General features: G+C 41.1%; 1 protein-coding gene across 2 annotated transcripts in view; it reads right to left on the bottom strand.

Moving 5' to 3' along the window:
- Positions 1–6,647: 6,647 nt before the first annotated feature.
- The window catches only part of LOC138950399 (mucin-2-like), a 36,011-nt gene continuing 30,344 nt past the window's right edge, over positions 6,648–12,314 (bottom strand). For both annotated transcript variants that reach the window (XM_070322135.1, XM_070322136.1), the window contains exon 15: positions 6,648–10,325. The gene's annotated coding sequence lies outside the window, so the exon portion shown is untranslated. The remainder of the gene's footprint in view (positions 10,326–12,314) is intronic.

Raw genomic sequence — 12,314 nt, 5'->3', positions numbered from 1 at the left:
ATTTTTACTCCGGTATAAAAATGTCGTACGAAAATGTTACTCCCTTTACGAAAAGACTACTCCCCATAACACGATAACTTCCAACGACAGGTGTACGCAACTTTTACTCCCCTGGTCCCTGTTAGTTTTGGTGGTGGAAGGGGTGGAGGGAGGGTAGCGCGACATTTGTTTGCGCGAGATCACATATTGGCATTATCCCTTCGCCCGCATTCCATTTTCGTGTACGAGATGTTTTACTGGGAGTAAACATTTGGGGAGTCAAAATTTCGTGGAGGGAGTAATTTTTTTGTACCTTGGGCAGTTCTTTTCTCGTACGAAAGGCGTACTCGGAGTAAGAATTTCGTACGAAATTTTTACTCCAGAGTAAATTTGTCGTGGAGTAAAAATTTCGTGTTACACCGGTCCTGTTCTTCTCTTAGTTACATCCCCTGTTGACCGTTATTTGTGGCCACGCAGCAGCAGCAGGAGTCTTGAGAGCACGTTGTCCAACCAACCCACTTTGATCCGCCGATCTCTTGCTGACCGGGGCGCCCCAAACGGTGCGTCCCTGCGTCCTATAAGCACTAGAAGCCGGAAACACGTATTGAACATTGACAGAGGGGGTCCCGGGACGCACCAAACCTAAAAAGAGCGGGTCTCGGGACGCACTAAATATTCGTTATCAGCTAAACCTGGTGCAAGCACCAATGACAATTCTACTTGGGAACAATATCTGAAAGGAAGCGGATTCAGTTGTAACTGCGTTGGGGGGGGGGGGGGGGGGGGGCGGGTTCAAGAATCCACCCTCCTCTTCCCGTCACAAACATCAAAATAATATATCTTTTCTTTACAAAGAGGGACATACACAAAACACACCTTTCTACACGCTCAATGTCAACAGCATCTGTCTCATTTTGGAGTGTGTGTATGTATGTGTGTGTGTGTGTGTGTGTGTGTGTGTGTGTGTGTGTGTGTGTGTGGGTAGGTGTTTGTGTGTGTGTGTGGGTAGGTGTGTGTGTGTGTATGTGTGTGGGTGTGTCTGTGTGTGTGTATGTGAGTGTGTGTGTGGGTAGGTGTGTGGGTGGATGTGTGTGTGTGTGGGGGGGGGTATGTGTGTGTGTGTGTGTGTGGGCATGTGTGTGTGTGGGGGGGGAGAGGGGGTTGGTAGGTATGTGGGTGAGTGTGTGTGGGTGTGTGAATGTGTGTGTAGCTGTGTGGCTGTGTTCCACTTAAAAAGGTATTGTGAAAATGCTCTCCTGAATTATTTCGACCAAAAAAAAGACACTTTTTTCCAAACTATGCGTGATCATGTGTTGTAAGTACACAGCAGCTGTCCCGGGCTATTGGGACCCTCTAAAACTCCAATGAGGGGGTCAAAGGACCCTCTAAAACTCCATTGAGGGGGTCAAAGAACCCTCCGAAACTCCATTGAGGGGGTCAAAGGACCCTCTAAAACTCTATTGAGGGGGTCACAGGACCCTCTAAAACTCCATTGATGGGGTCACAGGACCCTCTAAAAATTCAAAGTGGGAGTCCTGGACCCTCTTATTTGGGCGTTCGTGGTCACTGACAGAGTTTGAAACGAATTCGAACTTTCAAATTGACATGCCGACCCCACGCTTGTCATAGCGTCAAGGTTTACATGGGTCAAGTAGAATGGAACGACGTCACTCTGTGAACTCTGATTCCTGCATTTAGAACGGCCTTGACCTCCGATCTTGTGCAGAGCTGCGGAAATCCCCATGCCAAAAATAGATCGAGCGTATTGCACGGGTTAGTTATCTTTTCCGTAACATCGACTCATGCGTTGGGCTAAAGTGCTTCCGGCTATGTTCGGGATAACTGTGTGTGTGTGTGTGTGTGTGTGTGTGTGTGTGTGTGTGTGTGTGTGTGTGTAAAGTGATTGTTTTTTCCTCTCTCTCTTTCAACTTTCTATCTCAATCAAACTCATTACACACACACACACACACACACGCACACACACACACACACACACACACACATATATACAAACATAAAGACGCACACACACTCACACAAACACACACACTCACAAAAACATATACTACCACACACCCACACACAAACACGTACGCACGCAGAGAAAGACGCAGACAGACAGACAGACAGACACACAAACAACGGTAGGGACACAGAGACAAACAAGACTAGCATATTAGCAGCGAATTGCTAATGGAAAAAAGAAAATGTATATATCAAAATAATTTATTGCTCAGAAATGTTTTTAATCATGAATACTGACAAATCCAAATACACATTTTTTTCTATTTAATGTATGCATAAATATGATGGGAAATCAAGCTATAATCAAATGCAAAGGGAAATCCAATATAACTACAAAACGCACAATTATAAATCATACTGCTTATCGAACATATTTGAAGAAATTGCCTCGAACTGGTTCAATTTGTGGTGTGTGTGTGTGTGTGTGTGTGTGTGTGTGTGTACGTCAACGTGTGTGTGTGTGTGTGTTGGGGAGGGGGGGGGTCTGCTGTACCCGCAGCTGTCTATCTGCATCAAATGAATATTAATATTCTGGCAGGCAATAACAGTTCACTCTTCAAAACATGTATGTACATCTACTTGTAATTGAAAGTTTGATACACAATTTGTAAAAACACACACACACACACACACACACACACACACACACACACACACACACACACACACACACACACACACACACACACACACACACACACACACACACACACACACACACACACACACACCTTAACATTATTGATGTTACATAATTATGATATACAATTTCACTGCCGGTACATGTCCATACAAGTAAGAGCGTTATTGAAAGGAAACAAAAGCAAATTAATTCACAAAACACACGCCCATCATAAGCTATGCAATTGGCTGCCGACAACACGTGGGCTGGACTGTTACAACTTTACTACTACTGTCTATTGCGGGTAAAGTATTATCACGTTCACTATTTGTGTATCTACAATTACTATTGAACAACACGTCTTAGTATTGTTTCTTATACCTCATAAATGACACACGCTTCAGATGAGATGAGGTACCTGTCAAGGAAAAATCATTTGTCACAGACCGCAATCACCGAAAATTGCGTTTAAGGGCCGTTCACATGGCAGACCTTTTACCAACTTTCCCCCAACTTTCAAGCGATTTTAGTCGGTGCCAAGTCAGATCAAAATCGCTGCCCATATTAACAGTACAAACGCCCAAACTAGATTTTTAGTAGCGATTCTCGGCCAGTTTAGCTATCGGAGCTACCTCCCAATGCAGGAAAAACAGTTTGGCTAGCTATATATAACTCAGCGGATAGAGTTAACCAATCACTAAGCGCGAAAAGGACAGTCTACAGCCGAGTCGAGCAGCGCTCAACTGAGTTTTTAATCTGGCCTAAACCGAACCCAAATCGAACCTAACTCGTCAGGGCCGTTCACATGGCAAACTTTTCGCCGACTTGGCCTCGACAACTCGGGAGCGATTTCAGACCGACAAAAGTTTGGGAAAAGTTGGTTCAAAGTCTGCTATGTGAACGGCACTTTAGAACGATGACAAGCAATCACTATAGGTATTGGTCAAAGGTTCAAAGTGCATGAATCCTTTGTAATGGTCGTTCGTTTGACCTATTTCTTGTTTGTTAGTGTGTTGGTGTTTTTGTTTGTCGTTGTTGTTATTGTTGGTGTTGTTCATGTTGTTGCTCTTGTCGATATCGTTGTTGATGTTGCTGTTGTCGATATTGTTGATGTTTCTCTCGATCTTTGATTTTCATTGCTGTATCACAAATTGGCTTAGAATTCACTGGTTCTTGTCAAATAAACCATTCATTTGCTAAATAACGTCACACCAATCATTCTTTCCGTATACACATGTGACAATCTTAGATTGTTATCTAAGTGTCAATTTTGGCATAATGTTTGTCTCCTAGTTTTCTAATATTAGTCAATCCAGGGGGCCCGGTAGCTCAGTTGGTAGAGCACTGGACTTGTGATCGGAAGGTTGCAGGATCGAATTCGGGCCGGGACGGACACGGGTCAACTTTATGTGCAGACCCAGAGACGGAAGCCATGTCCCACCCCCGTGTCATCACAATGGCACGTAAAAGACCTTGGTCATTCTGCCATAAGTGCAGGTGGCTGAATACACCTAAACACGCAGACACCTGGGTAGCGCGACTCCGTTGCTGCTAGCTTTCCACTGGGAGGAAGCGACCCGAATTTCCCAGCGATGGGACAATAAAGTAATGAAAATGAAATGAAATGAAAAATGAAAAATGAAAATGAAAATGAAAAAATGAAAAAAATGAAAAATGAAAATGAAAGAAGGCATGTACACCTTTCAATACGGATGTTGTTGGTAGCGACCAGTATGCATAAGGTGGCTGACATTGTTTAACACTCAGCCACCAACTGAGCTGTGTCCACTGGTATACACTTTTTATATTTAGTCAAGTTTTGACTAAATATTTTAACATCGAGGGGGAATCGAAACGAGGGTCGTGGTGTATGTGCGTGTGTGTGTGTGTGTGTGTGTGTGTGTGTGTGTGTGTGTGTGTGTGTGTGTGTGTGTGTAGAGCGATTCAGACTAAACTACTGGACTGATCTTTATGAAATTTGACATGAGAGTTCCTGGGTATGAAATCCCCGAACGTTTTTTTCATTTTTTTGATAAATGTCTTTGATGACGTCATATCCGGCTTTTCGTGAAAGTTGAGGCGGCACTGTCACGCCCTCATTTTTCAACCAAATTGGTTCAAATTTTGGTCAAGTACTCTTCGACGAAGCCCGGGGTTCGGTATTGCATTTCAGCTTGGTGGCTTAAAAATTAATTAATGACTTTGGTCATTAAAAATCTGAAAATTGTAAAAAAAAATAAAAATTTATAAAACGATCCAAATTTACGTTTATCTTATTCTCCATCATTTGCTGATTCCAAAAACATATAAATATGTTATATTCGGATTAAAAACAAGCTCTGAAAATTAAATATATAAAAATTATTATCAAATTTTTTTTTTCGAAATCAATTTAAAAACACTTTCATCTTATTCCTTGTCGGTTCCTGATTCCCAAAATATATAGATATGATATGTTTGGATTAAAAACACGCTCAGAAAGTTAAAACGAAGAGAGGTACAGAAAAGCGTGCTATGCAGCATAGCGTAACCACTACCCCGCTCTTCTTGTCAATTTCACTGCCTATGCCGTGAGCGGTGGACCACGAGTATACGGTCTTGCTGCGTTGCATTGCGTTCAGTTTCATTCTGTGAGTTCGACAGCTACTTGACTAAATATTGTATTTTCGCCTTACGCGACTTGTTTTTTCTAAAGTCGAGACTGATATGGCAAAAAAAAGAGGTCTGTTTACGGTAACATAGGGTGAAAAAATAGGGTCGGTAGGTCGGCTTTTTTATTTTCCATTTTTTTTCTCCATTTTTTTCTCTCCCCTCTCTATGATGTTTCCCAGTTCATTTCTTCTCATCAATCCCTGTTTTTGCCCAACATAACTATAAACAGTACTTTGAGCTTACCTCCCTTCTGTCGTCTGCTGTTTGAGCGCAAACAACTCTATTTTGGATGAGTTGTTTTTTTCAGACGATCCAAAAAAAAAACCGATTAGGGTCGGGCCAAAAAACTAGGGTCGGTCGGGTTACCGTAAACAGACCTATTTTTTTTGGCCTATACATAGTTTTATGAGACAAAAGTAATACAAATCATTTTGGCATGTAGCTGACCAAACTTGGTTAGAACAAATGAGAGCACGAAGACTTAGACTTACCAAAGAGACATTTCAGAGTAAAACATATGAGTTATTTTTCAGAGCTGTGTTCCAGTTAAAACCATGTTACGACGTTGGCATTTCTTTACTTAACTACGAAATTGTAACCATACAAATAGATTTTATTTTAAAGAAATGGTTCATAATATATATCAGTGGCCTGCAGATAAAGAATTAGAAATACTTGCATATTTATTTTGTTTGTCTATGTTCAGTAAATTGACGGGGTTTTAAAGTGCGTCCATTTCGTTGCATGGAAACAACATTTTGTGACATGGATTTGAACATTAACAATTAAAAAAAATGTTAAAAAAGGCAAAAATATATACTATGTTTTTTGTTGCATGTCTGTACCATTACCTAACTGGAGTAACATATTGAAAAAAAGTAAAAAGAACACATTTAAGTTGCCATTCAATATACGCTATAGTAATTTAAAGGACTGAAAATACATGTCACAAACTGGTACACTGCTCTGGAGAATAATCCATGTAACACCATTTCACGGGTGCGTTGCCAAACTGCAACTGTGTACATTTGACTTAGATATTATCAAGAGACATTTAAGGCCAGGGGTCCTGATTTGGCCTATTATGGTCCGCTGGACCCGAAAAGCAACAGCTAACTAACTAACTAACTATTTAAGGCAAAAAAAATCAATACGATTTAAATAAATTTAAATACGATTTTGTATGCATAATGCCACTCGTAATAATTGAGCTAAGAGACATTACAATACTTACTTTCGACTTTGATAATTTTGGAGATATTAGAGACCTTTTTTTACAATGGTAACGCACATTCTGGTTGGGTTTGAGTAAAGTGGTTTGCTTTTTTCGGGTAGTGTATAGCCGGGTTTCCAATACCAGTTTTTCTTAAATGTGCAAAACACAAGACTGTGAACACTCTTAAACATATAACTGCTAACATTGCCAAACCAAGAAGAAATAAATGGAGAAAAAAAAAAGAAAAAAAAAAAAGATCGACTGATTGACGTTCAAATTAATGTTTCGTTTTGTCATTATTAAACGTCCCATCAATTAGCCAATCGTGTTTGTTTTATACATCTGCAACATCTGAAAGCATATAACACAACAAAAGGAGAGCAGACTGCGTATTAGTATTGAACAGCATGCAGTACCTTATCTGCTGTATCATAAATGCCTTCGTTGCCTCAACACGGAGGTCAAAGGTCACTGAAGTACTAGTGCCACACTCACTATACACATCAACACATTAAATCGTAAATCAATATATATGGGAGCAACTTAGAGGTTCGCTGCAGACAACGAAAAAGATATGTCTTCACACACACACACACACACACACACACACACACACACACACACACACACACACACACGCACGCACGCGCGCACACATACGCACGCACGCAGACACACACACAAACACGCGCGCGCACGCCTAAACTTACACACACACACACACATAAACACAAATACACACACACAGACAAACACACGCGCGCACGCCTGAACTCACACACACACACATACAAACACAAATACACACACACACAGAAAAACACACACAAACACGCCTACGCACGCACACATACGCTTGCCCACGCACACGCCCATACAGATATATATTTAAGTTGCATAGCACGGTCTAATATAACGCGCCTCCTTTCAACGAGCGCACACTCAAACAATGCGATATTAATGAGTATTTCGTGTTACATCATGGCTACATGAGTCTACACTACACGTTGTACAAAAATACAAACACATTTTGGTTTTCTAGCAGCAAGCAAGACAAAGAGGGGCGCCGCACATTATGGGTAATAAACTGCGAATTTATTTACAGTAACATACACGGAGTCTACGGCTGTTGCTACAGATATGTTCTTGGGCGATATTGCCGATATGGTAATTAAGGCGATGTTTCGAGGCGTGAGGCAATGCTTGGCATCACCTTTCCCCAACCACGAAAAGCTTGCCGAAATGATGGCGATATAAAAACAGTTTAGGCGTGTCGTTAACCTGCGCAACCAAACGACATCTCTGGAGCAATACAAACACAAGAATAATGATGACATAATTATACATGCTCAACAACGTTTGTTTTCTGGCAAAATAGAAATAAATAAAATAGATGTAAATTCAGCTGTCATTTTGTGTGTGTATTTGTAGAGTTTTGTTCCACTAATAAATAATTAAACGTCAACATCATTTGAAACAGCATAGCAATAATGCAAGTGAATAGAAGCTTGTATTTCTTGGTCTCGGCACACAACGCCAAAGCTATCCAAGGGAGGTAACATCGCATTACATGATCAGTCCATAATTTTATCTACCCTGTTTTGCGTCAGTGGTGAAGTGAATTCATACCCTACAAATGTTATGTGTACCACACGCTAGATATATTACTTAAAACAATGAGCGCTTCTGGGGTGATAACGCGAGACAACTCCTGTGATCTTGCCGCGAGGTGGCGCCAGTTACCAGCCGAAAGAAAGAAGGGGCATAACCTCAACAGAACCGACCATTGTCTGTTAACCGAATAAAATGCACGACTTACACACGAACTGTTACCAAACCGATATGCTATTTGGGACCAATGCAAGTTTTTTTTCTCCTTTCTCGTGTGATCTTGCCGCGAGGTGGCGCCAGTTACCAGCCGAAAGAAAGAGGGGGCATAACCTCACGAGAACTGCCCATTTCTCGACTCAGTGGAATGTATCAAGTTTATGGCAAATTTCGCAGAAACGTGAACTTTAAACAAGAGATTAAAACATGCGTAGGAATGCGTAACACTTGACCGTAAATGTAGCAAAATATACAACTACCGTATGTTGAAATGGGCCCTTCTGGTAAATGTTATATTAATTTAATTGTTGTATCCCGTCATTTCATTGGAATGGGTAATCTACTGCAGCTATGCTACCAGTCGCCATTATTGCATTATTGCTTGGGAGCCAGGATTTAAAGAGACATGACAAAAACAACAACGTATGTTCGTCATTCCTACTTTTGCACAAGTTTTTTTTTAAAGTGCCGTGACGCCATTATTTAAGTTTCCCGCATCTTAATATTTTCTTTGCCTTTCTTATAACCTATTTTGTTTCTTTATAGAAGGGCCTGCATTGCTAAAGGTCATACGATGGACAATCTAACATACAACTATCGGAACAAATGTTTCTCTTTTTGTGATTTCTTTACGACTCAAAAAGCGTTCAGAACGGTTCAGCATTTCAAAAGATAATAGAAAATACTTCAGACTCTGAATAATGGATCTCCAGTATAATTCATATCCAGTCTAATAAAAATGTAGGATAAAAAAGGGGAACGAGCAAGAAATTAAATGAAAGAAAAAAATATAAATGTGAAACCGGTTTGTTGTTTTTAAATGATATGTTACATACAAAATAGTAGTTAGACTCATCGAAAAATAGTGGATTTATGTACAAACTGTTTTTCTTTCAAATATACAACATCTAAAAAGAAGGTGCACTTGAAACGTGCGCCGAAAAAGCCGTATTTGGTTCGTAGTTGATATGTTTTGATGTAATATGTAATGAGCGTACTTAACGTACAAGACACAAGCCAAAAAAGATACACACAATTAAAGTAGAAATATCAATGAGAAAATATGCATTTGTTCTACGATTATGGTACTGTACATTATGGGTAAAAAGTTTAACATAGGTTCAGCTTCCGCTTTTAGAATATAGTGCACAGCGGAAAAGCAAAATACTGAAACTAAATGAAAATAAAATATTTGTCCATCAACTGATTTATAATGTAGGACACAAGTTTATAAATTTCACACATGCGTAATCGGATACATACCCCTGCGTCATGGACATTAACGGCGTCATATCAAGCTGACGTCATATTAAGCAGACGTCATCAAACGAAGGACACTTGAGATGTGAATGAATACATTGCTTCTGCATAAATATAACTGGCATACTGTTTATCACGCGCAAAACACAATCGCTCACTCAGACATAGAATTGGAAGCACTGTCACGTATCTTGCGGTAAGACATCAACTCAGTATTACTATCAAACAGGGAAACAATGTTCGCTTTGGAGGCACGAAAGAAAAGAGGAGACAACGTTGAAAACTGAGCGCCATCAGTCTCCTCTTTTCAAATAATCACAAAATGTCCAGCATCTGTTTTCCAAACACGTTGCCTGGCACTTTCATTTCCCACTGTCAGCAGACAATCGTCACAGTTCTGTCGTCATCCTCTTCAACTCCAGTGGAAATGACATCATATCGCTGTTCGTGACATCAAAAAGAGGCGAACGTGTAAATTATGACGTCATACACGCGAGGCACACAATTCATTCTTCTTAGTTACAAAAGAGCTCCAGGAGCTCAACAACAATGTTCGGCATGATCTCGTCATCAAATACTGTCAAGGCAACGACATCACAGATGAGTCTCCCACGCATCCTGGTCGATGTCGTAGAACGTCATGACGTCATCTTGCTGATAGACTACGGATCGTCCATTTCCGGTTCCGTTTTGGTGGATTCTTCCAGGAGCCGGTGCACTGTGCGTTAACGGCAAGTCGTTCGTCTGCAAAAAATAGGGCGGCCGTCAGTAAGTGGGAACTGTTTTACACACACACACACACACACACACACACACACACACACACACACACACACACACACACACACACACACACACACACACACACACACATATACATTACCTGCTATTCATACTTGGTCGTGTGACCGACATTTTCTTCCACACGAGATTACGTTGATCAGTTAATCGAGTGTGGAAGAAAACTCTGTCACACGACCAAGTCGGAATAGCATTTATGTCTCACAGCTTCAACAGAGGAGAGAACAAACACGTTTTGCGTACTCAAGCTTGACAAACCTAAACACAGGAGCAGCCATTGTGGAGAGATCTATTTTTTGACGGAAGTGAACGAACAACTATGAATGACGTCTCGGTATATGTGAATGACGTCACAGTCATCGTCACAGTCTGTATCTTTTGAAGCATCGCATTCTTCATGACGTCTTTCTGTGTCTGCATCCGCGAAATGTTTGTTCTTTTCGGGGTCTTTGTCATCTATGTTCAGAACTCTGTCCTTCTAGATTCAGACTAACAGGCCTCCTGAGCGAGCCACTTTCCAAGGGCAGCTAAATTCGCGTATGGAAACAGTACTGTCGTCTGGGATGCCGTTTTCAATATTCTCAGCGTTGACGAATTTAAAAAGAGAAGAAACGATAACAGCAGGAGAAATAAAAGTCGTGTGTGCATTTTGGGGCTTTTGGAGGGACGATTTCGAGTTTGAATCCGTTCTTGCACATGCTCCAAAGCGTGTAACATACAATCTTGCACACGTTTGCTTTAGTAGTGGCAAAGAAGGAAAGCGTGTGACATACATATATATGCGTGAGCGCATGCAGACGCACACAGACGCCATTCGTGTTTTTGTTGTTGTTTTAGTATGTGTGATGCAAGGTTAACACGATTTTGTTGAAAGGCGAGCCAAACCAAACTTTGCAATTTTTAATATCATAAAATTGTTTTGTTTTTTTAAAAACTTACAGAAAGAAAGAAACAAAGAATCAAGAACATTTTGTTCTGCCTCGCCTTCCTTGCTAGGGCTGCGGATTTGTCGGGATTATACTTTGAGTCTCTGATCTCATTTTCATTGCAGACACACGTATGAAGATACTGTTTAGATATCAAACGGGCGCGGGCTCTCTCACGTGAGAAGATACACATACATGTATATATTTACACATAAAACAACTTCTGCGGCTAGATATACACATACAGGAAGACAGACAGGTAGGCTAGATTTGCAGAAACACATATTCAGAAATACACACAAAAATGAGCTTTACATAAAAAGATCATGTTTGTACATTTTTCAAAAAGTGCAAATACGCTAGGCAAAAGGTACCGGTTGTTTTCCCGTACTAGTTCTACTGGACTGACTATCTCACAACAACCCAGGCATGTTGAAGAGAAAATTAAAACAATGCCTAGTCTGCACCGAAAACTCTCAAGTGGATTGATTGTGACGGGCGCAGTGGCGTGGTGGTAAGACATCGGCCTCCTAATCGGAAGGTCGTGAGTTCGAATCCCGGCCGCGGCCGCTTGGTAGGTTAAGGGTGGAAATTTTTCCGATCTCCCAGGTCAAAACATGTGCAGACCTGCTAGTGCCTTCTCCTCCTTCGTGCGTACACGCAAGCACAAGACTATGTGCGCACGGAAAAGATCCTGTAATCCATGTCAGAGTTCGGTGGGTTATAAAAACACGAAAATACCCAGCATGCTTCCCCCGAAATCGGCGTATGCTGCTTGTATGGCGGGGTAAAAACGGTCATACACGCAAAAACCCATTCATGCAAAAACATGAGTGAACATGGGAGTTTCAGCCCATGAACGCAGAAGAAGAAGAAAAAGAAGAAGGGTTGATTTTAAAGGCCTGACCAGGTGTGAGATGGTGAGCGGAATTGTTTATACAGGAAGGACCGTGCCTTTAACATCAATACTGCCACCAGTCGTGCACAGCAACACATGCATGCTCTA

Source organism: Littorina saxatilis, linkage group LG16, assembly GCF_037325665.1.
Source record: "Littorina saxatilis isolate snail1 linkage group LG16, US_GU_Lsax_2.0, whole genome shotgun sequence".
NCBI classification, from domain to species: domain Eukaryota; kingdom Metazoa; phylum Mollusca; class Gastropoda; order Littorinimorpha; family Littorinidae; genus Littorina; species Littorina saxatilis.
This window is presented reverse-complemented; position numbering and strand designations above follow the sequence as displayed.